Source organism: Melospiza melodia, chromosome 3, assembly GCF_035770615.1.
Source record: "Melospiza melodia melodia isolate bMelMel2 chromosome 3, bMelMel2.pri, whole genome shotgun sequence".
NCBI classification, from domain to species: Eukaryota; Metazoa; Chordata; class Aves; order Passeriformes; family Passerellidae; genus Melospiza; species Melospiza melodia.
Window position 1 is genome coordinate 12693730 of NC_086196.1, and position 26547 is coordinate 12720276.

At 49.5% G+C, this 26547-nt stretch overlaps 2 long non-coding RNA genes across 2 annotated transcripts; one reads left to right on the forward strand and one right to left on the reverse strand.

Moving 5' to 3' along the window:
* Positions 1–1143: 1143 nt before the first annotated feature.
* LOC134415445 (uncharacterized) lies at positions 1144–17624 on the reverse strand. The gene is made up of 3 exons (XR_010027052.1): positions 17579–17624; positions 7448–7500; positions 1144–2430 (listed from the first exon to the last, which is right to left on the reverse strand). It is a non-coding gene; the product is annotated as an uncharacterized LOC134415445 (long non-coding RNA).
* On the forward strand, positions 15089–26547 carry LOC134415446 (uncharacterized). Its single transcript, XR_010027053.1, has 3 exons — positions 15089–15196; positions 25877–26074; positions 26421–26547. It is a non-coding gene; the product is annotated as an uncharacterized LOC134415446 (long non-coding RNA).

Consider the following 26547-nt stretch of genomic DNA (forward strand, 5'->3'; position numbering starts at 1 on the left):
GCTCAGGGAAATATCTCCTCACATGTGCCAGAGACTCCGGGGACCTTGACAGAAGGAAAGTCTTAACTGAAAGAACGAAATCCAAGTTCAAAGAAAATAGAAACCACTATTGTGATTACAAGGGAATATAGACTACTGTGGTCTCCTGTGGTGCTGGGGTCACCGTGTTTTTTCTGCTCTCCACAGGCAGATTCTGTTCCTCTCAGTAGGCCTTTGAGAGCTGCTGAAAACTAACACAAGCTCTGGGAGATCTGGTGAGTGGGCTCTCCATAAACTGCAGAGAAACTCTATCCTGCCACAAATCAGTGACATTAATAGGTCTAAAAATGACTGTTCCTGTGAAAGAACTGCTATTGTTCAAAATTGGATTTTTTCCAGGAGGGTTAGAGAGCCATTGCTCCAGAGGGCCCACCCAACTTCTCCCAACAATGCAGGGACATCTGCTCTCTACTCCAGCTATTTCTGGGCCACCAAGGTATCACAGAATCATAGAACACTCTGGGTTGGAAGGGTCCTTAAAGACCATCCAGTCCCATCCCCCTGCCATGGGCAGGGACATCTTCCACTAGACCAGGCTGCTCGGAGCACCATCCACCCTGGCTTTGAACACTTCCAGGGATGGGGCACTCACAGCCTGTTCCAAGGAACAATTTCTTCCTTATGCTCAACCCAAATTTAGACTCTTCAGTTTAAACCCTTATTATGCCTGGTCCTGTCGACATGCCCTAGCTGGTGTGCTGGGAGCTGCTGCCTCCAAGCATGCACAGCTTTGTGGGAGCTTGGCTCCCTCCACTGCCCACCCTGGGCTGCCTGGGGGCTCCCCAGCTCCCAGTGCCCAGCCTTGCTGAAGGCAGCTGCAGGGAACACAACTAGGGTGCGAGACTGTGTGCCAGGGCTGTGATCTGGTGCCCCCCTCAAGGCATCCCACCTGCCATCCCCCAGGGATGCATCCTGCAGGAATCCCACCTGCCATCCCCCAGGGATGCATCCTGCAGGAATCCCACCTGCCATCCCCCAGGGATGCATCCTGCAGGAATCCCACCTGCCATCCCCCAGGGATGCATCCTGCTAAGTCTCTGCAGGTACCAGAGCATGATTTTTCAGAGAGCCTTTTTCAGAACATCTGATGCCTTCACTGAGGGCTTCAGAGTATAGATGCATTTATTTGTGTTCCACAGGTCCCAGAAATCCCAGAAATAAAGTACTTAAAATACAGCATCTTAAGATGTGTCCGGCAGTTTTTTCTTGTATTTACATGTAGTGAAAACTTCATCTGATGCCTTTTATACTTCAGTAGAAATAAAGTAATTTTCTACTTCTGATAATAAGCAGATACTCATAACATGTTAACATGCAGATATAATAAAAGCAGAAACCCAAAATACCAGGCTTCCCTGTCTGGGAGCATTGAACATACTATTTCCTTAGGAGAGAGAACATTCTGGTTTACTTTGCAATCAGCTAATGTAAAATGCAGTGATTTTTCTTGTAGGACAAGAAATATTAGGGAAAGGCTAGGAGCAGCAATTCTGAAAACTGATCCCAAACAGCTGCTCTACAAGAGCAGGCAAGTACCCCTTGAGGAGGATGACTGAAATGGGATGTGCCTCCTGCTTTCACTCCTATCACTAGGATGGATCCATGCCCAAGTAGGACACCTATGCTGGGACCCAGCCCCAAAGGGATCATACAAATCCTGTGTTCCCTGATGGCTCCCGGGAGCCTAATTTGGCAGTGTGGTGGGATTTGAGCTCTGGGATTACACTGGCTATGCACTAGATGGTGGGCTCAATCCCCTTTTCCTCTTATCTCCCATACTAGGGACCAGATTGGGACCAGATTGAAAGAGACAGTACCAAACTCAGACCTGAACCTGAGGCTTGCACAAGTGCAATTTGGCACATTTTAAGTGGCAGAAACATGAATTTCCTTCAACATCTCCTTAAATTCTGGATCAGATGATATTGCTGCAATTTTTTACTAGGTCCAAAGCAGGATCTTCCTTCAAAGCACCACATTTCAACACCTCTAGCAGGACATTAATTCTAGTACATGTTCCTTTAAAAACAGCGTTTAGAAATGACCTTCTAAATACTGATTCTTAAGATGAATTGGTCCCTCTTGCAGCGGCACCAATCAGAAATCAGCAGCTGGTGAGGATCTTCCTGCTCTCCCTGGGAGCTGATCAGGGGAACTTTCTCCTCAGTGCTTCCCAAGCAGCCCCCGATGCTCCAGTCCCCTCCAGAGGCCCCTGTGCCGTGCAGCTGCGGTGTCAGAGCAGCTGTGCTCGGGCTGGCCCCGGGCTGTGCCTGCCGTTCCCTGGGGGCTCAGCGGCAGTACTCCCGCTCGATGCTGGCCATCAGCTCCTCCTCCGAGTGATCGTACAGCATCGTGGGCTGCCCCAGCGGCTTCTTGCTGCCTTCTGGGCACCTAGCATGGAAGGGAGCGAGTTAGTGGTGTTGTGAGAGACAATCAGGCTCTGAAGACACAAGATCCTGGCTTCATTTTTTTTTGTGAATGGAAAGATTGAGCTGCATGTGGCTGGCTGAGACACAGATACTCTGTCACGTCTGGTTCCCATACCCCACTGGCACAGTGCCTGCTGACATTTGCTATCACTTGGCACCAGTTCAGTCTGGGAGTTCATTACAGTACAACCCTTACAGTGCTCCAGGATCAAGCTCCCAGAACCTTTCGAGTTGGGCTCCAGACCCAGCTAAAGGACAGTGTAATCTTTATGCTACTTTCAAGGCTTTATGCAAAAAGAGATTATTTTGTTCGCATTCATAAGGAATCTGAGTTTCAACCAAAATATGAATGCAGCTCCCCCAAACTGCTCTTACAGCTTTTGTTTCCACATCAGCACAGCCCTCCCATGAGTGGGAGCTGATGAATGACTCAAAGGGAACTGGTATGGGTTTTACTGGTGTTATCAGAGGTGGTTTTTGTTGGGTACAAGAGAAATCTGTCCCTACCTGCCTAAGGGAGAACAGTGACAAGTCTTCTGCAGGCTTTGACCACTGTACCTCATGCCACCAATTAAGCCTAATTGGGTCTTGCCCTCCAGGACTCCAGAGAGGAGCCAGGAGCTGACAAGGAGTGCTTCTCCTTGGCCTTATAGAGTTCTGGGAGGTGAGCAAGCCGGGCTGGCAGGCTTGGAATACATGGCTCCTTGGAATGGAGCTCACAGTGAGGGGCAGAGCTAAGTGGAGAATTAAGCTGGTAAATCCAAACTGTAAAGTGTTCTGCCACGCCATGTCAACTAAGACTTTGTCACCATCCACTAGTGAAGAACAAGTAAACAAGAAATAAATGTTTTGGTTTTGTGTGTCAGTTCCTTGCCAAAGAGGAGAGATCTTCATATCCACTAGCATGGCTCCAGATCTGTCCCAGACTTGTTATCTATTGAACTCCTCTAAGGATGAGCTCTATCCCAACCATTGCTCTTGCAGCTGGGATGAATAAAATTCATCCATTAGCATCCTTTAATTAAAAAAACTGAGGACCTGTTTACTAGACAAAATCACAGAAACTGCCCCAAAGCAGGTACGTCAATGTAGAGTCAGAATTGAAGAAAAGAACCCTGAAATGCTTTTCTAAGGACACTTTGTCCTACAGAGGAGGTGCTTTCACACTGCTCTCCTTGGGCCAGGCAGCATCCTCAGGCTCCTGTCCAGCCCAGCTGCTCTGACCATGCTGTGTTTGCCATGCCCCCCGTGTGTCAGAAATAGCCTGGTGTTTTTCCTGGAGTCACCTGATGGCCAGCTGGTGACACTGGCTAGTGTAGGTATTCTACAGTTACTTCCACTGCACTATGCCCTTGATGGCAAGTTCTACTAGCAGCAAGCAGGATTTAGCAACTGGACTCTTCTGCTTATTCCATTTATTCATTCTCCTGCTGAGGGCTGCAGGGTATCTGATTTCCATTGCACTAAGACCTGAGAAGAAAGCTACAGGTCCAAGAGCTCGAACCATACAGCAGCATTTACAAAGCAATAATGGGAAAAGGAAGTGCAGAAATCTGAGTTAAAGCACACAATTTACTGATTTAAACTCTGCATTGTGACAATCCTCTAACTAATTTTATGTTACGTGATGAATAAGAGGCAGAGCTCCTGGCAGCTTGCTTGCAGGCCCACAGAAGAGCCATTGTTTCTCTTAGCAGTTACATAATTTCCCACTGTTAATTATTCTCCATGCTTTGGTTTGCATGGAGAAAATCTCCAGGTAAAACTCGTTGAGACACAGATGTGCTTTGGAGAAAGCAAAAGCAGGCTCCACATCCTATGCACACCCCAGAAATGAGAGGAAAAGAGAGGGCTGCATTTCTTTCAAAAGCAAAGGAAAAGCAAGCTGCTGTTCTTACTATTTCTATTTGTGGCAAAGTCCTGTATCATTTAATACAGGAAAACTGAAATAAAATAAAAAATGAAAGCTTTAATCTGGATAAAAGGAGGAACTTCTGTACCCTGACGACAGTAAGCAGAGGAACAGGCTGTGTGGTTGCACAGGCTCCATCCTTGGAGGCTTTCAACACCTGATGGGACAAAGCCTGGAGCATTCTGCTCTGACTTCACAGCTGCTCCAGCCTGGAGCCAGAGCTAGGAGATTGGACTGGAGACCTCCTGAGGCCAACCCAACCTAAACCTCCATCTCAAAGGCACATTGGTGCAGCTATTTCTGCTGATCCTAAAATTCAGTGAGCAGCTGAGGCAGGGATATCTCAAGCTCATGATGTGCACAGGACAAAAGCTGGTAGCCCACAGGCCTATTCCTGTGCTCCTCCAGCTGCTCCAGCAGTGGAGGAGGCACCTTGCTCCTCTTGTCACCACATGCCAGGGCTGCAGAGCCTGGCTTCACACACACTGAGCCCACCTGAGGGCTATTAGACTTTCTAGCCAGGAAAGTAACTGGTCAGTACCCTGAGTGGAAAGATTTTCAAACCCCAGATGTTCTGGGGAAGGAGAGAAATCTGTGAAGGAGCAAAGCTGAGAGAGAAGGAGTTAGCTGAAAAGCAAATGAGGGGAATTTGCAGTGTGATAGGACAGCAAGGAAAAAGAAGACTAGCACAGCTCCATCAGGATTACTGGGCAGGCTTCTGGGCGCCTCAGTGCTAAAATGTTCTTAACAGCTTGGAGGGAGTGTAGAAAGCAGCAATAAAAGTGATTTAAGAGGCTGGAGCAAAGCAATTTAGGAAAGAGGAAAGCAAGAAATGTGTTCCATTTCAGCTACAGGCGTCTCAGTGTTTAAAGTTTCTTAAGGGAAGCAGGAGTTATGGGTGGATTTTTTGTTAAGTGAAAAGACAATGAACTATGCAATGTGGAGAAGGAAATGCAAAGGACAAAATTACACCAATAGTGAGCAAAACTACCTTTGAGCAAGATCCCAGCCGTGGGGATGGCTGTCAGTGCCATATCCCTGGCGTCAGGCAGGTGCCTGGTGTGGGGGAGAGCTGCCTGCAGGCTCCTGTGACAATGGCCCTGATGGATGACTAGGGTGACAAACTCCCAGGCACAAACCTGAGTTAAGTGGCTGAAAACTAGGTTGCGGTGAATCTAGGCCAGTGTTTTTTATCATTTTGCTGAGGATGGGCAAGTCCAGGGTTAATCATTAAAATGCCTTCTGCAAGGCCTAGAAGCTGAAAAATGGGTCAGAACAACGCCCCGGTAACCGTGCCAGTGCCACGAGCCTTGGCAGCAATTATAAAATCATTCCTGTGTGCCTGGGCTGCGTCATCCACCCCTGAACTACCAGATGCTGGAGAGCAGCTCCCAAAAAATGTTGGGGGAGCGAGGATGAGAGGTAACAGAGGAGCCCAAGCAGGAGCACATCCAAAGTACTCAGAAGGGGCTGGTTCAGAGGCTCGTGTGGTGTCTGAACACAGGGCCATGTTCTAGGACAGCAGTGCACACCCACCTCTCTCTCGCCTGACTGCCTATCTAGTTCTTCTTTCCTTCCTCAGCATGTGCTTCTCCTTTAATTGGCTTTATGGGAATTTCTTCAGTCAGCAACTCTAGCAAGACAAGGCTGACTTTTGCTATTTGCAAAGTGTTTACCTAGAATGATGCCAGCCACAGAAATGTGAAGGATGAGACACCTACACATGCACATTAACCTCTCTTTCTGTGGCTTGATTTGATTTTAATTGATTTAATGTCTTCAAAAATTTGTTGGGTGCTGGGCCATTTCCAAAAAAAAAAGTTTGCATAGTTCTTGCCAGCAGAAATTGCAATTCTGCTTATCTCAGGCAGTACAGGCACTTCACAGTGACATGAGCGGTGCTATGGGACTCTGAGTATAAAGTAAACGTTATCTAAATGAAAATAATCTCCTGCTCTGTCATCCCAGATCAGAAAACATTTTCTGCTGTCTCAAACCTTCCCCTTGCACATAAAAGAGGGAGGGAGAAGCCCTGGCAGGGTGTTTGGGGCCAGTGGGTGCCTGGGGAGCTGCACAGGGGCCTGGCAGGGCTGGCTGTGCACCCCAGGAGGAGAACGCTCAGTTGCCATCACAGCCCAAAGCCCACTGAGGGTGCTGGGAAGCCCAGGAGAGGTTCAAGTCCCTGCAGGAGCACCTGTACAAGCCTTGCCAGGCGAGCTCCCTGCCAGCTGGGAAGGAGAGCAGCAGTGGGAAGGGAGCTGCAGCAGTGCCTGGGCTCTGCTGACACAGCCAGCAGCACAGCTGGGTGTTAGTGGGTCACACACCCATCTGCAGATCAGTCTGCTCTGAGTGCTGCAGGAGCAGAGGGGCTGCATGAGAGTCAGAGCTTAATGCTGGAGAGAGTCGCTCTTTAATGTAAGGAGCTGATATTTTAAGATAGTTTTCCAAGCTTGTTCATTTCACCTGTTTTTTTAGCATGGGTTAAACTGTTCCCATTCCTGGTGCAAGCTGACTCAGAGGCTCACTCTTCTGGGCAGCTCTTGCTTGCGGAAAATTTCTGGTTTCTTTTGTTTGGCACCCAGAGCAGCAGGTCCCCACCATTCCCCTGTCCCTGAGGGACACTTTTGTCTCTAACTGGTGTAGCATTGGAGCACCTGATGGGCTTTCTCTTAAGACTCCTGGGGAGCAGAGGCATTATTATCCTTTTCCACATGCTGCAGAGCCCACAGGTGAATCAGGGCCTGAGCTCTTTGTTGGAGAAATTCTCCACAGCTTTGCACCAATTACTCCAATCTGCCTCTCTGACATGAGGACACCCAAAATTCTGATTGCTCACAACCTCTATACTACACTTGAGCTAGAGCCTGAATCTTTTCAAGCAGCGTCTGATTTTTTTTTTTTTTTATTTGCAAATAAGTAAAAGGGTGGAATATTTAGGGCTATAAACCACTTCACACCATTCTCAGCTCTTCTGTACAGTGTCACAAATGAAGAAAAAGCATAAAGGCCCCTTGTTTCCATGTGCTTTCCCCATGCTGAAGATACCATGAAAACAGGGGATACTCACTGGTGGTCAAGGTTGTTGTTCTCTGGGCTTGGTGGGCTTCCGGGTGACAAAGCCTAGGATAGAAGACAAGACAGTTAAAATAATTTGAATTCAAGGAGGGTGATTCTCCACCTCTACTCTGCTCCTGTGAGACCCCACCTGCAGCGCTGAATCCAGGTCTGATGTTCTCAGCACAGGAAGGACATGGACCTGTTGGAGTGAGTGCAGAGGGGGCCATGAAAATGATCAGAGACATGGAGCACCTTTCCTGTGAGGACAGGCTGAGGTAGTTGGGGTTGGTCAGCCTGGAGGAGAGAAGGCTCTGGGGAAACCTTATTGCAACCTTACACTACTTAAAGGAGGTCTATGAGAAACATGGAGAGAAGCTGCTTACAAGACCTGTAGTGACAGGACAAGGGATGATGGTTTTATACTGAAAGGGCAAATTTAGATTAGATCTTAGGAAGAAATTTTTACTGTGAGAGTTGTGAGGCACTGGAACAGGTGGCCCAGAAAAGCTGTGGATGCCCCATCCCTGGCAGTGTGCAAGGCCAGGCTGAATGGAGCTTTCAGAAATCTGATCTAGTTAACGATGTCCTTGCCCATGATGGGGGGGTTGAAACTAGGTAATCTTCAAAGCTCCCTTTCAACCCAAACCATTATTTCTTTCTATGAAACATGTCCTGGTTTAAACTCCCTGGTTTGGTTTAAACCTCCAAACAACTTCTGTGGAGACAATACAGGTACAAGAGACTCTCCTTTCCTAGCCCTGTTCTGTTGTTTCTGTTTCAGCACTCAGGACAGCTGGGTGGCTGCTGGCTACAGAATCAAAATCCCTGAAAGCTAGCCTGTTAAACCTCACAGTTTTCCATGAATGCCACCATGCCACCAGCTGCAGGTAACAGTATGAAAATACCTGCTAAGGGAGGAAGTCACAGCCACATCAACCCAATTTTCACCTGACAAAAATGTTTCCTGGAAAAATTATCCATCTGGGGTGAAACATCCATCTTCCCTATGCTGGAATCCCCAGGCTTTTAAGGGGATACCTGGTGAGCAACCAAAGCCAAACCTAATGGTATTTAAAATGGGGGCAGGGATGGCACCCTTCATCCCCAGCTGGGCCAGCATTAAAATGAACCCTCTGCAGTCAGGTACTACTGAGAATAATATATCTATGGTCTTTTTCTACCTTTTCACTGTATTCTCACAGGGAAAGGGAGTGGGACATGGCTTTGCATCTTGGCTTGTTATTGTTGTTTCTGAGGTGCAATCCTGAAGCTGGTGGGCCTCCGTCACACAAAGTACCCTGAATCCCACAACAACACAAACAAGTTAAACAGGTTGCACCAAATCAGGACCTTCCAGAAAACAGAAATGAAAAGCTGTTCCATCAGTGCAGAAAAGAAGAATATATTTTCTGTATAGGAAAAAAAGGAAGTGTCTTCATTTGAGTGACAGGTGTCTGCTAAGGAAGGCAGGAGCATCCCCTGGAATAGAAAATGTAAACCCCTTCTCTCTGAATCACTGTAATTTTGAAATTACGGGGCTCTCATGCAAAGATATGAGAATAGGAATAACAGTTCTTTACTGGTGTGCATGACAAAGCAAACAAACCACACCAGCTCTGGCACTAACACCACACAGCCACAAACCCAGGCCCGGCCGCCTCAGCCGCGGCGCTTTCCCCTCGGTGCAGTTCCGGGCACGGCCAGCAGGGGCGCTGCTGGCTCCCGGCGGGCAGGGCGGGTGCGGTGACTCCCCCGGAGCTGCAGGGGCGCTGTGGCGCGGGCAGCACACGGCAATGGCGGCTGGGCCCAGAGGGAAAGCGACAGAGGCGAGGCTTTGCCTCACAAACCCCTGGGGTGGCCAATCCCGGTGCCCCAGCAGGACTCTGAGAGGCAGCAAACTGGGCCAGCAGGATGTCTCGGCAGACAGGGGGTGTGGGGCTACAGTGCAGCGAAAGCTCAGAGCAGTGCAGGGTGGGACAGCGGCAGCCTGGCTCCCAGCAGGGCAGGGAGAGGCGAGCTCAGGATTCCGGGCAGCCGAGCAGATGGGGACAGGTCCCTGCTTTGGAGAGGTGAGGGTTAATAAGGTCCTAGTTCAGTGGCTGCTCTCACGAGCAGAGTCTCACCCCACAGCACAGGAGGCAGCTCCGGGCTGGGCTCTGGCAGCAGCAGCAAATTCCCTTTCCCAGGCAGCAGCTCCTACCGTGCTCCTCCAAAGCCAAGAGATAGAGCCAGCACCTTGCTGTGAGTAGAACAGCTGCCCATTCTTTTAAAAGGTTGCAGAGTTCACAGGCTGGGCTAGTTGCTGCCAGGGTGGAGTTCTAACTGTTTGTTATTGTAATCACCTGTTTGTTATTGTAATCACCTGTCGTTTATTATTGCAATCACCTGTCGGTTCGTTAACTACCTGTCCTTGAGGGTTAAGAATTCCCCCTTTTGCCAAATGACACCCTGCTGCTTCCTGGAAGATGGCACCCAGACGGTGAAGAGGAAGGGACATCGAATTGGCATGCAAATGACATCGGATCCAGCATGCAATGGGAGAAACTCCTCACCAAACCTAGCCAAAACCCCCCAAAAACAACAAGCCAACACAAAATTAACAGATCGAAGTGATGTCTACATGTGAGCAACAGAATCCAGTATGTGCTAAGACCCTTTTTACCTCTCACCCTAACTTAAAGATGTCGGCTGGACAGAGAAGCTCGAATGTCAAATAAAAAACAGGGAATGCTCTGATGAGGTCAGAAGCCGTAGCTCTGCCCACAGACCAGTGGACAAAGCTGCACTCCTTCTCCTCCTCCAAGTCACTCCTGGGAGCAGTGGCGGCGTGATTGTTTCAACCTGCCCCTGTCCCATCCTTTACCTGCCGCCCTCCTCCCCTGAGCGTGGCCACTTTTTTTGCTTTTCTCAAGTACCCTGTTGTTAGTGTTTTGTAGCAACTTATGGGGGGAAAAAAATCCCTAAGTAAAAAGGAACAAAAGGAAGGAAAAGGAAGGAAACCTAACCGCCAACAGGAGGCAAAGGAACCAGGGAGAGGTGAGGAAAAGCTTGCAATGCAGAGCCATTGCCTGCTGCTCTGCTGTGTTTCTGCAGGGGTGGATAGGATCAAGTGATTCCTCAGTAAGATCATGTACATGCTCTCAGAATAGCTCAAACCTGTGCTGCCTCAAGGTCATGCACGGGACTGGTGCTGGAAAGTGTGGCAGCTACAGAGGGGCAATGCCCCACTACAGGCACTGCTGGTACAACAGTGATGGCTTCACACACAGTTCTGTGCCGATTAAAATCTGTTCATGTTGGTCAGGCTTGTGTGTGCCATGCCCTGAGTAGAAATGTCCACCTGGGTGCCTGCAGGTCTTGCATGACACCTGATTTCAATTTGCAAGGATATTTTTTCACTACACTCCTTCCTCAGCTGCTTCTCATGGGGGATGGACAGGAGTTGAGGTTTAAACCCCGTGGTCTCAGACACTGTGAGGCAGACAAAGAGGTGCTTGGCAGTGAACTGCTCAGTTCTTCCCTGCCTCTTGCAAGGACTTTGTGCTGCTCTGGTCACCTCTGGCTCCCATGCTTCAGCAGGTGAGGAGAGCTGCAGCAAGGACACCTCTCTGATGGCTCTGGGTGAGCATCTCTTCCAGGTGAGCCCTTAGTAGCTTCTGTTTCAGGAGCCAGGAAAGGTATCTGTTGTACACTGTGTTTCCCATCCTAGCTGCTTTTGTCAAAAAATTACGAAAGATGTTGCCAGTTTTTCATTGAGTTTTAGTGTAGTACCTGTCAAAAGGCGTTCCACATCCTTTCAGGAGAGTCCCTGCTCTTTGGCAACACTTTGTTTTCTCTGGAAGAGGCTGAACTACTTTAGAAAGAGCTTCTGGGTCCAAGCAGAGACAAGGGTATGTGAGAAAGCTGACAGTGAGGTAAGACAGTTCTCTCCTGGTTATTTATGATTGTTTCTTGGCAATCTCCCACATGCAACAAGAGCAAGAAGCAGTGCCAGAACAGCCTGCTGAGCTCTGATGGCTGACTTCTCCTGGGACTGCATCCCACAGTGCAGCTCCTCATCCATCATCACTGGGCTACTGTTGAAGCCTGAGTCTCCTTCCACCAGGTGAAGAACATTATTCATCCTCAGCACCAAGGGAAATAGAGTTCTTTAGGAGTGCTTTGATGATGTTTTTCCCACAGTGAGAACCCAGCTTCCAATACTTCTGAGCAAAGGATGGGTTTGGATCAGTCCAGGGAGGGGTTTGGATTGTACAGTAGGTTGTCTCTTTTTTCTTCCCTTGTGGGTGACTCCTCCATATTACGAGCTGTACGTGTTGTGTGGGTGGAAGACAGAATTAATTCGTCATCAGGATAGTGCAGCTCTGGTTAGCAAAATCTGCTTCTCTGTGCAAAACCTGCTCCCACCTTTTCCAAGGGATCTGTCAGCAGCAATACTTGTTGCCCAAGAGAATTTGGAACTGGCACGCGTAGATGTCTACCAACATTTCATCCTGTGCATGAATCAAAAATGGTGGCAAGCGAAAACAAGAGGCACCTCCAGCCTCTGCCTTCTCCCTGCCGTGAGAGTCTCCACAGTTTGGAAGCTGCTCCCAGTTCCTGCAGGCAAAGGCCACCTGGCTCGGGGTGCCCGGGTGACACCGTGTGCCGGGCAGCAGGCAGGGAGTGGAGCACAGGCTGCCCGGGGCTGTGAGACACAATAAACACTGACCCCACCCAGCCGGCTGGGGAGTGCTCTAATGGGTGTCTTGCAAGTTCAGCAGATAATTAGTATTAGCCCTTTATGTGGGTTAGCATGATGTGCATGTCAGGACACTTTAATATTATGGGTTCCTATCCTACAGCTAAATAAGTAATTGCTGGCCTGGTTGGCCTGTATCCTGGAAGAGTTAAATGAAGTCAGCTTCTCCTTTCTGCAGCTTGCAGTCATCTTTTTATTACTCATCTAGACCGTGGCGTGTCTCCTCGTTTTCCACCTCATTCTCAGCACAGGCATCCTCTGCTGACGTCTGCTGTGCCACAAAGCCCCGCATCACCCCCTCCTCCAAGTTTAAAGGCTTGGATATTAAGCTCACCCAGCATGTATCAACATTTAATTTAATGTCATGACATGTGGGGTGGAATGGTTTGACAGTCATTGCTCACACAGCTCAGCCGTCCCTTAGGGCAGCAGCTCCTGGGAGCAAGGCAGAGCTGAGAGCTGGAAGCAAGAGTTATTTCTCTCTGCTGCATGCATAAACCAGCACTCCTGGGGTGCACTTTCCCACTCCCCCCAGTCCAGTGCAAGTTCCTCATGGCCCTGCCAGCCCTTAACCCCCTACTTACTCTGTCAGCTCCAGCAGCTATGAATAAGCTGGGTGAGAACACCCTTTCCTGGAACCTTCCACAGGGTGATCTGGAGCCATGTACCTCTGGAGGCTCTAGAGCTGCTCCCAAGCTGCACTGAAACCAGCCAGCCGCAGTCTGGACTACTAACATTGTCTCCAAAACTGAGAGGCCAAATTCAAGCTCTTTGAGGTGGTTCCTGTGCTGGTCCCTAAGCAACGCCCAGTCATTATTTGAGAGACTACAAGCTGGTCCTAACCAAAAATCATACCAGCTGAGTGGGGCAGACCATCATGCTCCAGTGCCAGGCAGCTGCTATGGTATAGTTTACCATATAGATACAGCCTTGAGATGCAGCAGAAATACAGACTGAGTACAGTTCAGGTGCAACTCACATCCAAGGAATGACTGAGCCACGTTAAGTATCTACACAGGAGCAGTGTGGTCTCTGCCAGTGCTGGTCCATGGGGTGTGGTTTAATAATGCAGGATTCTGAAACATGTATGCCAGTGCCTCTTTCCTTGCCTCTGCTCCTCCCAAATCCCTGTACACAAACACTCCATGAACTGGACTGGTGGATCAGTCTGAGCTGAAATGCCAACCCGCTGCCGTGGCAGGGAGGGAGGCCATCAGTGGAGAGCCCTCGGGTGCAGCAGCAGGGCAGCACCCGGCAGCACTGCCAGGACTGGGGCTGAGACAGGCAGCACTGCTACCACAGCAGGGAAGCACTCTGCAGCACTGCCAGGACGGGGGCTGAGACAGGCAGCACTGCTGGAATCAGCCTCTCCAACCCACAGCCAGTACTGCTGGCTAAAAAAAGCAGCTTACCTAGGGTGCCAGTAGGTGCCAAACGTGACGCAAGGCCCCAGCTGCAGCCCAGGCAAAGCACTCCCAGGCAAAGCACTTCCAGCTTTGCTTTGGTCTGCAGCAACATCCTCTGGCCAGCCAAGGAATTAGGAGCAGGCGGTGGACAGGAAGTGGGCAGGGATGCAAGGAGTTCCCACGCTTCTCCTCCCCTGCCAACTAAAACAGCAGCTCCCAGCTATTCTGCACATGCCCTGGGTGTAGTTTTTAGATCACAAATAGTTTCCAGGGCAAAAGCCACCCATGCTCTGCCAAGTGAAAGGGGGGAGTTGTGGAGAATACCTAGTCAGCAGTTTTCCAAGTCCAGGTGCAACACAGCTGTGCTGGGAGGGTGATGCTGGCTGAGGGGACAGCACAGCTTGCTGCTTCTGGGCTCTGGTGAAGTTTCAGGTACTTTGAACGAGACAAGAAATATAATGGGGTAGAGAGGGAGACCTTTAACTCAGCAAATGCCAGATCTACAACTGGACATTAACTCCAGAATCTGAAATAATCTGACTTTGGGAGGTTCAGGGAGTCTCAGATATTCAGCTGGAGATGACATTTTTAAAGGCCCCATGCTCCCTTATGAAAGTGTAGCACAATATCTTGATTTGAGGGCATTTTTAATTATTAACACAACCAGGAAGAGAATGTTGAAATAAACTGCTAACAACGTGGAATCAGAAAGATCAAATTTCTGTTTGAGGGAAGCACATTTTAACAAGAGTAGAAAAATAAACGTGAGTTCCTGTAAGAAGCTAATGGGGCATGGCATTTAATGTCCCTTCAGGACCCTTTTGTGTTTGCAGCTGGGGATCAGCAGCCACGAGGTGACGCTGTGCCACATCAGTCTGCAGAAAAAACATCTGGCTGAAAAAATCAGGCAAAGCTTTCAACGCTTGGGTGCTTTAAAATTGTATTATAGTCCCTCTAGAAGTTGGTGAATACACCCTCTAGCTGTGCTACTCCTGTGCTGCAGCTGGGGTGATTTGCTTCATGGAATCACATCCTGTCTCCAGTCAGGAGGAGAGATGGTGCCATGGGAAAAGCTGTTAAAACTGAAACCCTAACACGTCTTTATTATTCCTCCATTTCAGGAAACCAATGGGGAAATGCCTGAGGCCACAGCCTCTGCCCTGGCTTCCACCAAGAGCTGCCACCCCTGCTCTGTGCTGCAGCAGCACCTGCAAAATCTCAACTACATTTTTCTGTCTCGAGTAAAGAAACAAGGAATAGCACATACAACCATCTGGAATTGAGAGCAAAGCTGAAAATGGATGTTTAATGCTGAAAGAGGTGCTGGGCTCTGCTCTGAGGCATGTGCAGTTTTCCCATCAGGATCTGGCTCCCAGCCTGCTACTGTGATATGCTTTCACCCTTTTTGCTCCCAAGCACTATTTGAATATAATTAAGGTTGCTCAAGTCTTTAAAGGCAGCTGCATGCTCCACAAGCCCTTGTCACCTGGCCTGAGTGCCCATCAGTGCTGCCAGCTCGCTGCTGGATGGCAAATTGTGCCAGGGTTCAGCTGTGAAACACAACATGGATGCACATGACACCCAGGAGAAACCCAGCTGTGACAGCAGAACAGTGAGTCCTGTTTGCAATTCTGCTCTCTTCTGACTGGTGTCAAAGGTCTCTTCTACTTCCACTGGCCAGAATCTGCTCCTCCAGGGGCTATTTCTTATCAGACTTTCTTACTTTGATACCTCCTTGCTGCCTTTCCTCTTCCTGCCTCACCTTTCCCCCATTAACTCTGCTGAATTAACTCATCCTTTCTTCTCTGAAATTTCTTTGCTTATCCTCCAATTTGGACAACTGCACAGGGCAAAGCAAGCAAGTTCCTACCACAATGACTTTAGAAGCTGGCAAGACTAAGAGAAATTGCCCTAAAATTACCAGCAATGCAATGAAGATGATACCCCTTTCCAGAAACTGCCTCCCCCAGCCTCCTGAGAAGGGTGGGACTGCAGTTTGCACAACAACCTAAGAGACTAAATTGCACCCAGTAAACAACCAAAACCTGGTGCTCCAAACTGTTTCCTCCCTCCTTTTCACAGGCATGTGACTTTTTAGGCCTCGAGGGGTCTGAATAGTAAGCCCACGACTTCTGTCTCAGCCATCTCAGGTTCAGGAAAATGAATGGCTACCAAGAAAAGCTTCAAGTTTACCCTGAAACTTCTCTTAGATGTCTTTAGTATCTTTGAGAAATACTGGTAGCTCTCTGCTGTCTTTGTCTGGGTGCAACCAGAGCTGTGAGCTTCCTCCCAAAAAAGAGGCAGCAGCAACAGCTGGATGAGGAGACACACAAGATGCTCAGCATCACTGCTGCCTCACTGGTGGCACTGCTGTGTGCTGCACATACTTGGCCTCACTGGATGACCAAGGCCCCACATTCCAGCTCCAGGCTGAGTTTTGAGGGCCTTAATGGACATCTCTGTGCTGCAAAGCCTGACATCATTCCCACTCTGGGTCTGCATCACAACCTGGGGTGGCCGAGGCGATGCTACAGGTTCCTTACCACCATTTCTGCCAGAGAGGGAAGTCTGAAGCAGGGAGTGGGGCATAGTGACTGCCACACTACCCCAAGGGCCACATCTTAAATTCCCCAGCCTCTACAGTTTGCTCCTTGCCATTAGTTCACTGGTATCTACTGTTATAGTGAAATGTCTCTACTGGCATTAGAAAAGAAAAATGAGGGCAGCTCCATTGCCTTTCTGGTATGTGATTACCCAGAATATACATCACTTCAGAACAGGACTAAGATACTGATTTCTGCATAGGAAAACTCATAGCTTATTAGAATTATTAAAGATACAGCCATGATATTCACACGTGGAAAAAGAAGGAAAATGAATAGAGGCAGCCTCTATTCCCACAAGTAAAGACAAATGGGAGAAGTCAGGAGGATTACTCCTAAATGAGAGGCCCTCAGAGGAGAAAGCAGTGCTGGAATAAGCTCCATTCATTCTGCAGGAGGGTCTGGAGTTTAAAGAGCAAGGAAAACAATATGTCAGTACAAGATGTCTATTTTTTTTTTTCTTCAATTTCCAAACCTTACTTCGAGGTTTTTCTTTAAAACCTGTCTAAATAAAGGGTTCTCATACAGAACCCTGCCAAGTTTCTGACTGGAAAATTTAGTTTGTATTAAAGTAATCCTTAACCCACTGATGTGCAGTTCAGTGATGAAAATGATACCTAAAGAGCAAAACTGAGGCATGCAATGCAGAATGCTCCTAGGTCCTAAATATTTCTTTCAATTTTTGAATTTATTACTTTGACAACTTTCGTGTATCTGTGGAGAGCAGTGTTTATCTAACAAAAAACACACAGCTTCCAAAGCCAAGCTAAGATGTCGTTGATTTTTCACCTCATCACCAGCTGATATATATGGTGCTGTTATTCTTGGATTGGAAAAAAAGCCCAAAAGATAAATCTCAACTCCCTCAGAAGCAAATCCATTATTTGTTAGAGACTGAAATGTGCCTTTAGGACGAGCCAGACTGCAGTTGCAGCGGATTGGCAAACATTAAAGGGCAGCTTTATGTTCACATTTTAAACCTTCTGTTTACGAGCCCGACCCAGGAAAAAGCAGGAACCGAACTTTAAAAAGTCGACATATTTCTACAAGTCAGGAAAAGAAACTTCCAGTAGCACTGGGAGACCGAAAAACGGGATGGCCCCTCTCGGGACCGTGTTTGCCTTGCATCGGAGACTGGAAACGCCAAGAGAACAGCAAAGAGAAAACGCAGCAGAGCCTGGAGCCTGGCTCGCAGCGAAGTTCAAAAGAATGTAACGCTGCTGATGTTCGGAGGAAGCCGCGGCCGCGGCGGGTGGCGCCGGCTGCGGCAGGGCTGCCCAGGGCGGCGGGGACACCCGGGCAGGGCTGGGCTGGGCTAGGCTGGGCTGGGCTGGGGGCCCGGGCCGCCGCCGGGAGGGTCGGGGTCCCGTTCGGGGCCGGCGGGCACTTACCGCCTGCTGGAGCGGGGCCCCGCCGCCGCCTCCCGCCGCCTCCGCGCCGCTCCCGCCGCTCCGGGGCTCGGCGCTGCCGCCGGCGGCCGGGGCTCGGTAGCCGGGGCCGGGCGGTGCCGCCGCCCCCTCGCCGTCGGCCGGCGCGGTCCCCGGCGGGTCCCGGCTCTGCCCCGCTCTGCCCGCGGGCCCCCGCCGCCGGCTGCTGCCGCTGCCCATGGCCGGAGCCGCGGGAGCCGCCGCCTCTCCCGGTCCGGGAGCCTTTCGGGGGGAGAATCCCACCCCGGAGCGCCCCGGGGCCGGGGGAGGGAGCGGCGGCGCCGGGGAGGGTGCGCGGCCGGCTCTGATCGCGGTTCTGGGCAGGCTGCCGCGCTCCCCTGTCCCTTCCAAAAGTTTCCAGCCCAGCCCGTTAGCTCGGGCCTCCCAAGCACCAGATCCTTACAGACATTTCCCCGGGCTGCGGGAGGACATTGCTGTCATCCTCGGGGGCCATGCAGCAGGAGCAGCACTCCAGGGCTACACTGTAGCACAGCTCTCACGGACGGGTCCTGCAGAGCTGGGGAGAACAGCCCAGCCCGGGGGATGTCCCCGGGGCAGGTTTGCGGCACTGAGTGCGGTCCGGCCGTGTGCCCGGAGTTAGAGGGAAGCCCCCGGGCAAGGGATGGGCCAGCCGGGCAGGCCTTTAGCCGATGGCCACAGACGAGTCACTCTGCTTCCCGACAGCCTGTCTAGCCTGTGGAGCTGATCCCCCAGCCGTCCTCGGTTGCTCTTTGCTTCCAGCAGTTCAATATTTGCACACTGTTCGACAGTGGAAGATTATAGATATTAAAGGCAGGGCTGGCATTCCCTCCAGGGACGGAGAGCAGGGGAGTACAGTGTCTGCTTGGTGTCCAGCCTGTTCTACCTCCCTTCTTTTCAAGCCAGAGGCTGATAAAGGCAGGAGGCACAGAGGTATAATTCCTTTTGCTGCTCCTCGGCTCTCACTGCAATGATTGCATCTACCAGTCAGTCATTCTGCTGATTCTTCCTGAACCACTGAGCTAAAGCCCAAGAGTTTGAAATGGAGGGACTGGAGGAAAGAAGGCAACGAGAGGTCAGATCATTGCCAGAGAGATGAGCTCACAGAAATGGGGACTTACAAGAAAGATGGAGACAGACTTTCTACTAGAGCATGTATTGATAGGACAAGGAGTAAGCTTTTAAACTAAAAGAGGCTAGATGTAGACCAGATGTAAGGAAGATATTTTTTTACAAAGAGGGTGGTGAAACACTGGCACAGGTTACCCAGGGAGGTGGTAGATGCGACATCCCTGGAAACATTCAAGGTCAGAGCCATGGGGCTCTGAGAGACTGGGTGTACTGGAATGGCAGGGGGTTGAACTAGATGACCTTCATAGGTCCCTTCCCACACAAATTGTGACTGAAGGATGTTCTGCCAGAAGAGTAGATCATCTGGGAGTGTGGGGGTGCGGTGTCACATGCAGAGCCCTGGGTCCAGAGCCAGGCCAGTCACAAAGTTGTTTTGGATCTGAGGCAGGTCTTGGAGAAAGGGGAAATGATGAGGCCTGGTTGCTGAGGAGGAGATGGTGGAGCTAATATGGGATGAAATAGCCCCAGACAAAATGTCCCAAGGGGAACAGGCTCTGCAAGCATCAGAGACAAAAATTCTTCTCAACAAGAAGTGAGCAAATTCCTCCTCCTCCATCCCTGCTGGCTGTCTCTGAGGGAGTGGAGCCTCCTGGAAAGTTTCCTGGCTGCCCCCGTGGAAACAGTTCATTCCAGGACAGTTCCCCAGATTCACTTGGAAGCAATACTGGCTCCATAAACCAGCTGTCAAAATGAGCCAAACCTTGTGTTTTGAAGCAAATCATTGCTGGAGCCAGGAAAGTGTTTGAGCAGCAGTGATCCCAAATGCTGCTGTGGTTTAGTAGTGACACTGAAAGGCTCTGAGGCCATTCAGTGATATTTCCCTGCCCCTAAAGGACTGGTGAGAATTAAAGAGAAAATTTCCCAAAAGCTAAAGGCCTAATAAGCACATGACTCCTCAGAAAAATCAATTTAAATTGGCAAATTCCTTTTTATGACTGCCTGGTGCCTTTTAAGACCATTTCCCAGCAGCGCCAGTGGATAGTGTTTTGGCTGATCTTCAAGAGCAGGAGTGGAAGTGTGTAGTACAAGTGCCAAATATGGCATGTGGATCAATTTTGCATGGCACCCAGCCAGACCAGCAAGGAGCCAGAATCCTTCACATCAAAAGCACAGTGTTGAGGGAGGCAACAGTGCTGCCTCCTGGCTTTTCCCAAATCCTGTAGAAGCCCAGGAGATCTTCTGGACAATGATGCTGGAGTTACATGGTAGATGGCCTCTTCTGACTCCTGCTGTGCTGGCACTCTCAGCCTCTGCTTTGGGAAAGAAAAGGATGTATGCTGTGGATGCCCGCTGTTAGCACCCTTCAATCATGCCTTCTAATAAAAGATTTCATTATAGAGAGATAAATGCATACATGCATATACACACACATTTATACCTGTACATATTTACCCAAGTCTTTCTAAACCGTCACATTTATTTGAGGAATGTGGGATTATTTTAAGATTACCATTATCCATGGAAGCCACTAGCACTTATTTATCCTGCTGTAGAATTTGATTGGCCTTTTATGAGCAAAGGCCAAAGTGGAGTTGAGGCATGCAATTGCCTGGACAAAATGTGACTTTCAGATCTTATTTAGTATTGCTCAGTCCCCAGGTATGAGACTAAACCGTACTGTTAGCTCATACCTAACTCTGCCTCATGCCATGTCTCATCCTATCCCCAGACTACAGGCAGGAGTGTCACTCCTCTCTCCTGACAGTCTTCCATCAGTGAATAGAAAGGGCATGTGAAAAATTGCAGCCAACTCCAGCAGCATTTTTTGTTCCCATGGTTGCTGCAGGATGATCTCACAGACCCTATCCTACACCTCACTTTAACCTCAAAGGGAGACCCTCTAGGTCAGACTTGTTCTTTGTTAAGCCAAGGAATTGTTCTTCTGTGATGCAGAGCCTGAGCTTTTTGCTTCCTCAGGGCTTTGGTCTCTTGTCTTCAACTCCTGGAGCAACCAACCCTCTGGGCACAGGAGAGATCTCCATGGCTGTAGCCAGTCCAAGCCCAGCCCAGCCCAACCTGGCACTCAGCAGTGTTGGTGCCAGGCAGGGATGGGGAAGATGGAAGAACGTACCCCTGCCCCACAGACACGTTCCCCTGGCAGGGAAAACACCCCGAGAAGATCCCAGCACCAGCATTTGGGAGGGGCGTTGTGCTGGGCTGTGTTGCTGCTCACCCTGGTGAGGTGTGATGGGCACCTGCAGCACTCCCAGGAGTTATGATGGGAGCCCCAGAGAGCCAAACATGAGGAGTTTCCTTGCTGGGTAAAATAACAAGCTCCCTCCAATGCAACAATCAAAACAGAACCTAGGTAGCTGGGTTCTTCCAAGTTTTTGTTCCCAACAGAAATTGTCTAAGCTATTTGCAGTTAGTTCACTGAAGGAGCTGATCTTGTAACAATAAATATCACAGCACATGTGTTTAGATTTAGTTTTCTTTTCTAATACTTGCTGTGTTTTTAGCAAGGCTTCAACAAAGATGGATGCACTCCCTTGTCATAACAGTCTTGGAAAACTGTGAAGGTTTTTTTTGTAGTCACCTGTATTAACCCCAAAAAGGATTAAAATTCAAAGTTAAATACACAAGGTCAGAATGGATCTCTCCCTCTTGCTTGCTGAATGAAAGGGTGATTTCTCTCATGCTTCCCAGGGATCCTTCCCAGAGTATCCACTTCCCTGGAATGTAGCATGGGGAAATGCTGCTCCTTCCTGGCTGTCCTCCACTATGGCATGGATGCTGGCTGACCACTGCCAGGACCTGGACACTCCTGCCTTGCACTGTGAGGACACCATGGCACGTTTGGAGAGAGCTTGGAGAGCTTGGTAGAGATTTTCACTGTGGATTTTTAGAAGAAGCCCAGTGAATGTCCATCAGAGGTTGTTTAGATTTCAAACTAGCTTAGACAGCTTTTGCCATGCTCTGAGAAGAAAACAGTAAGATTTAGTCTCTATGGAACAAGCAGGAAAACCTTCATTTCCCCACTGCAAATTGCTGGACTGGTGTTACCCTTCAGTGAACAAGTTTATATATTAATCTGCCTTTCTAACATTAACTTGTTTGTAGCAAAGGCAATGTGTACCTTGCTCAAAGCAGAGCCAGCATCCCACTTGGCTTTCCAAATGTTTACCCAGATAACATCTTCACTTGGGTTTTCCTACAGTTCTGACCCAAAACCTTCTGAAAAATTTATTTCTAATGTTGACAGCTCTTCAGGTATTTGCTTTGCTGCAGAGACCTTATATCTGGTGGGTCTGTGCCATGTCCTAAGTTGATGTGCTGTGAAATTAAGTGGATGGAAAAAGCTGGACTTGAGAAAGAGGACTGAGCCAGTGTTGTCTGCCTGGAGACCCAAACGGGTGGAGTGGGAGGAGGAAATTTGCTTTGCCTCCACAAGTTGCCCGGAGAAAAATAACTGCAAGAGAGAGGCCATTGAGATGCAGAGAAGAAAGGTCCAAGAGGCTGAGTTGGAAGGTGAGGGTTAGGAGTTAATGTTCCTAAATCTGTTTCATCTCTGCTCCCTCACGCTGCACACACCTTTCCTGGCTGAGATGAGCTGGAAAGGTGGGTGCTTTGCAGCAGGCGAGGCCAGTTCCCTGACTGAGGAGCCACCCTTCAGCAGCTGTGGGCCAGGATGCAGCGGGAAAGCCACAGCTGGAGGAGAGAGGGAGGTTGCCCCAGTGTGATTAATGGGCTTTGGCCTAGGGCTGGAGTTTGACTCATCTAATTCACAAAAAACCTGCTGAGAACAGATGTTTAAATATAAAAGCATATTTTTTAGGAGAGTTCTTTCAACACATCTTGGATTTTACTGCAACCTAAGCATCGCCAGTAAATACTTCTTTTCTCCCTGCTTCCCACATTTCAAGGGATGGGCTCTGCTTTGTTCAAAACCACAAGAACAAAGACCCAGCCCAGCAAAGAGTTGTCTTTCGTGTCTCCCACCACGCTGTCCTCCTGCCATCTTTCCTTTGGGAGCACAGAGGGCTCAGGCCATTGGTGCCTTTCCACCAGCAGCAGCTGCAGCCGGCTCCTGCCCGAGCGTCTCTGCACACTGGAGAGGCAGCTGTGCCACAGCTGGAGTGTGACAGTGCATCCTGTGTGAGCAGCTTGTGTGCTCATAAGACAGCCCTCCCTTTTGAGTCCCTCTGTGAGTCCCAAACAGTGGCCAGATGAGGAAAAAGGCCAAAACCACCTGCAGTGGAAGGGGGGAAGCTGCACAGCAGGTGAGACACCGCACAATGCAGATGAGCTGGTGTCCACCTGGTAGTGCTGTGTTCCCACCAGTGACTGAAAGCTCAAACTGCAAATTCCACTCAGCGGCCACAGGATGGATGCTGTCACCAAAGTGGGATGACTCAAGCTGTCTGTGTGGTGTTCTCACATCACCAGTAGCATAAATGCTGCCTCTGACTCCACTCAGCCCCTCTGAGTTTGTCCCAGCTCCTTTCAATTCTGACTTCCCCTGGCTTTTCCCACTGTGACTCCCAACCCCAGCATATCTCTGAACACTGATGCCCTCCATCCCCAGGGGGCTTCTCTCCTGCAGAGAGCCCTGCTGGGTGTCCTGCTGAGGCTCCCCAGCCACATCCTTCTCCTCCCTTTGTCCTGGTATTCACAGTGGGACTTTGTGGGTGGCCCTTAGTGATGGCTGCCTCTTATTCTGTTGAGTAAACACAAGGGTGCAAAGAAGCATCAGAGCTCTGCAGAGATCCTGTGGGTGTGTGAAACTAATCAGCAAGAGATGAGCCTCCCCTTCCTGCAGAAACTTTGTTCTTGTTCCAGATCTGTGAAGACTTTTTTTTCATCCTCAGGGAGGACAGGGTTGAGGTTTCTGAAAGCTGGCTGACCTTGGACAGACTCCATTCCCGGCGTTTGGCAGGCTACAGGATTTCAGCTAAGGCCCTAAATCCCAGACTTCAGTGGAGTTACAGCTGCTGCTGGGCTTGGACCTCAGCAGACCTGCACAAGCCCGGGGTGACACCAGGCAGGGTGTAGGGAAGCAGGCAGGTGACAGCCCTGGCTTTGTACAGCAGAAACTGCTTTGCTGCCTGGACAGCACCAGTTCTCCTGTGGCTTTTGCCCTGTCCCAGCCTGAAAGAAGGCAAGGGGCTACAGGAGGACTTCCTGCTGCTTGCCCAGCTCAGATGTGCTGCAGCCTTGTCTTGCTTTGTGCAGGGAGCAAAAGGCAGCTGTGACATCTGGCATTGCTGTTGGTCCACTTTGCCAGGTTAAGCCTTGCAGATGTCCATGCCCAGGGACACCTCTTCTCTGACACCCACACCTTTGCTTTCTGTTCCAGCCTGAGAGCCTGGAGCCCTGCAAGAGAGGCAATGGGGGTCAAGGGCAATGTAAACTCCTGTGACTTGAGACACTGTTAGGTTGGTGGACCTTGAGTTCTGCAGCCTTTATCATCACCAAACTGGGACTCTGCTATTAACTAAAGACTCTGCTCTGTGGAGCCAAGGCCAAGCCCTGGTTAGCAGGGAAGCCTGATAGAGAGGGACCACCAAATACAGATGCAATCAAACTGGTTTAACTCGCACAGAGGAAGAAAACAGCTGAGGTGAATGCTTTACCAGCAAGTAAAAAAACTCACCTGGTATTCAGACACATGTCTGAGTTATGGGAGCTGTCAGGGCTGTGCTGGCAGTCCCTCTGCCCTTAGCCCACTTCAGACTTGAGCTACATCCATGTCTCACAGATGACCTGGGATAAAGACATGCATGTGGGTAATGTTGGGTTTTATGGCACAGGCCATGGAATGGCTGTGCTGGGATTCTGCCTGGTGCCTCCATGGCATGCACGACCTATCCTGGTGCTAGCAAACCTGTGTCTCCTAGCCAGTCCTGGGGACAAGGTGGGTTTGTTACAAGGATTTCTGGAGCTGGCCTGTGATAGAGCATATCCATCTCCTGGATGGAGTGGAGGCGGGACCAGAGCTGGGTGGCCTGAGGGAGAGGCAGGGCAGGACCTCCCAGGGTTTTATCTGCCAAGGGTGGAGCGAACAGGATGAGGTCGCTTGTGAAAAGATCGCTTCTTTCATCTACCCTGCCTTTAATGTGCAAAACTGTGTGCTTTTACCTCAGAGGAAGCCTTAGCATTCTTCTAGTTGAAAGAATTTGTACAGTGTTTGGTATTTCACATCTGTAGGGATTAATGACAAGGAAGTTTTTAAAACCATTTCCTTTATAAAAACATTCACCTTTACAGACTGTAGCTAGTGTACAATGTACCTTTCAGCATGTAGTTAAAAATATCAAGCTGTGCTTTTCCAGAAGGCAGGCCTGAGGTATGGGAGCTCAGGAACTGGCATTGCTTTCATCTTTGTGCTGCTGGGAATTAAAAAGGGAAGGAGGAGACATAGGATTGTTCCCTTGAACTCCCCAGAAATATGGGTCACAGATCCAAGGGTTTGGGTTTTGTAAGCTCAGTGACTGCATCTCTTCTGACATCTGCAAACACAGAGTAGCTTCACTAGGAATGGAGATGGGCAAACTGGTACTGCTGGCAAGGCAGACTTTTTATTTTCCAGCTCATGGAGGGGCAGAGACTCCAGCAAAGTGAATCTCCACATGGGAAAACAGAACCATTTGAGATGTCCTAGAGGTGTCATCCCTAGAAGGGCTCTAGTCCAACCCTCTGCTTAATGCAGGGCCAGCCAGATTGGGCTGCTCAGGGTCTTGTGCACTTTTAAGTATCTCCAAAGACAGAGACTCCACATCCTCTCGGGGAAGCTTTCTCCTGTGCCTGACCACATTCACAGCAAAAACTCATTTCCCTTGTTCCAGTGTGTGGCTCTTGTCCTGTTGTTGAGCTCCTCTGAGAAGAGTCATGAATGTTGTGATTGAGCACTGACAGCCCATGACTACAATCAGAACCATGGAATCATATGAGGACCACAAGTCCAACTCTGGGATTGCTTGGACAATCACATTCCACATGGAGAGGGGGGTGTATTTTTGCCAATGTGCAGGCAGCCTGTCTGCACAGGGGGAAAACAGTACACAGCCCAGCTCTTGAGGAGTAGAAACAACTGAGCTCAGTGTTGAAATGCTCAGGTTTTTTGCTCAGGATTACTCCCAATGGCCATTTGTGTGACCAGATCCATCAGTTATTATTCTCTCAAAATGTCCATCTTTTCCTTTGCCTCCACAGGTGCTGGGGAGGTCAGCTTTACACCCTTAACTCTCAGACTGGAGACTGGAGTGAAGAGAATGGAGCTGTGGAGTGGTGGCCAGGCTGTGTCAGGTGGGCCCTGCTCCTAGACAAGCCCTGTCCACCCTTATTTACATGCACAGGTGGACCCTCTGAATCTCCTCTGGAGCTGCTGGAAAGTTGGAGATAGGTATACATGTGAGTAAATTATAGACTTAGCAGATTTGTCACCTATGTGTGGCTGGAGATTGAAAACCCAAGCAGAACAGGGCAGGTGGGGGTATTTTATGGGGGCAGACCCCAGGGAGCAGAGATGCTCTCCATAGAAAAATAATTTCAAACAAAATTATAGAATCTGTCACATGATGTACTCATTACCTTTAGTCTCACATGTGAGTTTCTTCTGCCATTACTCTGATTTTCTGCAGGCTGAACTGTTTATTACTGTGACCTTAAATAACCCTTTATGCCCTTGCTTTTAAATATCTGTGTACAATACCACCACGACATCATCTCTGCAAAATCTTTCCTTTTCTTCCTCTAGGGCTCTTGTCCCTGTCTAGCCAGCTCCAGGATGTCATGAAATGTCAGCAGCACTTCAGCAGGGCATGCAGTCAGGTCTGTGCTTTCAAAACACTGGCTGAAATTCCCAGAAGAAGGTCAAGTGCCTC